The sequence below is a fragment of the Theropithecus gelada genome, chromosome 20, assembly GCF_003255815.1.
Source record: "Theropithecus gelada isolate Dixy chromosome 20, Tgel_1.0, whole genome shotgun sequence".
In the NCBI taxonomy this organism is placed as follows: Eukaryota; Metazoa; Chordata; class Mammalia; order Primates; family Cercopithecidae; genus Theropithecus; species Theropithecus gelada.
The window spans coordinates 29,729,842-29,732,739 of record NC_037688.1 but is presented as its reverse complement, the minus strand read 5'-3'; the positions used below and the strand labels follow the sequence as shown (position 1 = coordinate 29,732,739).

The 2,898-nt window shown below is 41.4% G+C and overlaps 1 pseudogene; it reads left to right on the top strand.

The window, feature by feature from the left end:
* The first annotated feature begins 2,098 nt into the window (after positions 1 to 2,098).
* Positions 2,099 to 2,211, top strand: LOC112614931 (annotated as a pseudogene).
* Positions 2,212 to 2,898: the final 687 nt, after the last annotated feature.

Sequence of the window (2,898 nt, the reverse complement as noted above, 5' to 3'; positions counted from 1 at the left end):
ACCTGTGTTACAGGAGAATAACCAGAAACTACCATAAACAACAAAAACAGAGATTTGAAAAAGAAGGGAGTAATGAGCTGTAAAAAATGCCATCAAAAGTTTGAGTAAAATAAGAACTGAGAATTGGTTATTTGATTTGGCTGGATGAAAGTCACTGGCCACCTTGACCATAGAGTTCCATTGGATTAACAAGAACAAAAGCTTGACTGGAGGACAAAGTGGGAAATGGTGGTGAATAAAATGGAGTCAGCAAGTATAGACAACTCTATTGATGAGTTACAAAGGAGAGCAGAGAAATGGGGTGTTAGTTGGAGGATTCTATTTAGATAAAGGCTTTGTTTATGTTGGGAGCAACCATAGCATGTTTGTGTACCATTAAGAACAATTATAATAGAAAAGGAAAAGGATGATGTGTAAGAGAGTATATAATTGCAGGGACCAAGGCTTTGAGGAAGAGATGGAATCCAATTCCCAAGTCAAGGCACTGGCCTTAGGAGCAGGGACATGCCATTCAGTGTAATTGCAGGGAAGGCAGAGATGATAGGTGGTAGATTTGGTTGTGGGAGGAATAGGTTCTCTTTTGATGTTTTCTAATTTCTCAATGAAATAAGACATTAAGTTATCAACTAAGACTGAGTAATACCAAGGATGTTTAAGATTTGTAGTAAAAATTTTAAATGAGACCAGTCAGTGTGATTGTATGTTTTCCTTAACCACATTTAGCTGTTCAGGTAAGGATGAGAGTAGGTGAGATGTTGGATTTATCAGCTTTAGGGTTAACAGCACATATAAGGGAAAGAGGCGCAAGGGGATATACATCAGGTTAATTATAGTGATGGACCATGGGATTCATTATTGGTGACATAAGAAATGACAATATGAGGAAGGAAATAAGAAGTTGAATCAGTTGATGGGTAGGTACAATGTGGCTGAAGAATTGTTGGCAAATGAATTCTGAACTTTGAGTGAGCTAGAAACACTTTTAAATGGGATTCTTAAATCTAGATTGTGGATGTGGTATGGTGGGTATCTGAGAACGGATAGAGGAAAAGATGAGTGGAAGTAAGGAGGTAAAAGAATCAGGCAGATGCTGAAGTCACCAAGAATGTTGAGAAGTGTGATGGTGGAGAAGAATAGGATCGATCAAATGCTGACTACATAAATTGCTCAACCAGGAGATTGAACAAACGACCACAACAAAGGAGACACAGCAGGTACCATAATCTATTGGCATCTGATTCAAAGGATTTGGTTTTTGAGAGAAGAAGGAGGAGAAAGGGCCTGAACAGGGCAGTGAGGCAGAAGGAAGGCATCTATCCCACATAAATATCCTGAAGATATGTGAGAAGAGGCAGCCACCACTTTTTTTTTTTTTTTTTTTTTTTTTGAGACGGAGTCTCGCTCTGTCGCCCAGGCTGGAGTGCAGTGGCCGGATCTCAGCTCACTGCAAGCTCCGCCTCCCGGGTTTACGCCCTTCTCCTGCCTCAGCCTCCCGAGTAGCTGGGACTACAGGCGCCCGCCACCTCGCCCGGCTAGTTTTTTGTGTTTTTTTTTTTTTAGTAGAGACGGGGTTTCACTGTGTTAGCCAGGATGGTCTCGATCTCCTGACCTCGTGATCCGCCTGTCTCGGCCTCCCATAGTGCTGGGATTACAGGCTTGAGCCACCGCGCCCGGCCCAGCCACCACTTTTAACAGAGCAGAACGAGAAGCAGGGTGCTAAGGGATAAGCAGGTTTGGGTTAGAACAAGAAGTTGAAAGGAACATTTTTGAGATGAGATTAATAATAGAGGAGTTTTTTTTTTTTTTTTTCTAATGACAGACCATGAGTTCCAGAGAACATAGGAAAAGGATTTGGGAGAATAAGAAGAGATGAAAAACTGGGTCAGATTTGGAGATGTACCGAACCACAGAGGGATAAGCACACAGGTCTGATGATGACCTTAGAGCTGCACTGTCCAATATGATAGTCACTAGCAAATATGTGCCTATTGAGCCCTTTAAATGTATCTGACCCAAATTAAGAGGTACTCTAAAACATATAATGGATTTTGAAGGCAGTACAAAAAAGAATGTAAAGTTTCTTATTAATAATTTTTCAGTGCTTGCTTCAGCAGCACATATGCTAAAATTGGAAGAACACAGAGATTAGTATGATTAGCATGGCCCCCGTGCAAGGATGACACACAAATTTGTGAAGAATTCCATATTTTTTGCTATTATTAAAAAGTCAAAAAATAACAGATGCTGGCAAGGTTGTGGAGAAAAAGGAATGCTTTTACACTGTTGGTAAGAGTGTAAATTAGTTCAACCATTGTGGAAGACAGTGTGGTGATTCTTCGAAGACCTAAAGACTACTGTTTGATCCAGCAATCCCATTACTGGGTATATACCCAAAGGATTATAAATTGTTCTATTATAAAGACTCATGCACGTGTATGTTCATTGCAGCACTATTCACAGTAGCAAACACAAGGAATCAACCCAAATGCCCATCAATGATAGACTGGATAAAGAAAATGTGGTACATAGACACCTGGAATATTCTGCAGTCACAAAAAAGAATGACACCAGGTCCTTTGCAGGGTTGTGGATGGAGCTGGAGGGCATTATCCCTAGCAAACTAACGCAGGAACAGAAAATCAAAATATCACATGTTCTCACATATACGTGGGTGCTAAATGATGACAACACACAGACACATAGAGGGGAACAACACACACTGGGACTTACTGGACGGTAGAGGGTGGGAGGAGGGAAAGAAGCAGGAAAAATAACTAATGGGTGCTAGGCTTAATACCTGGGTGATGAAATCATCTGTACAACCAACCTCCGTGTTGGCCAGGATGGTCACCATCTCCTGACCTCATGATCCGTCCGCCTCGGCCTCCCAAAGTGCTG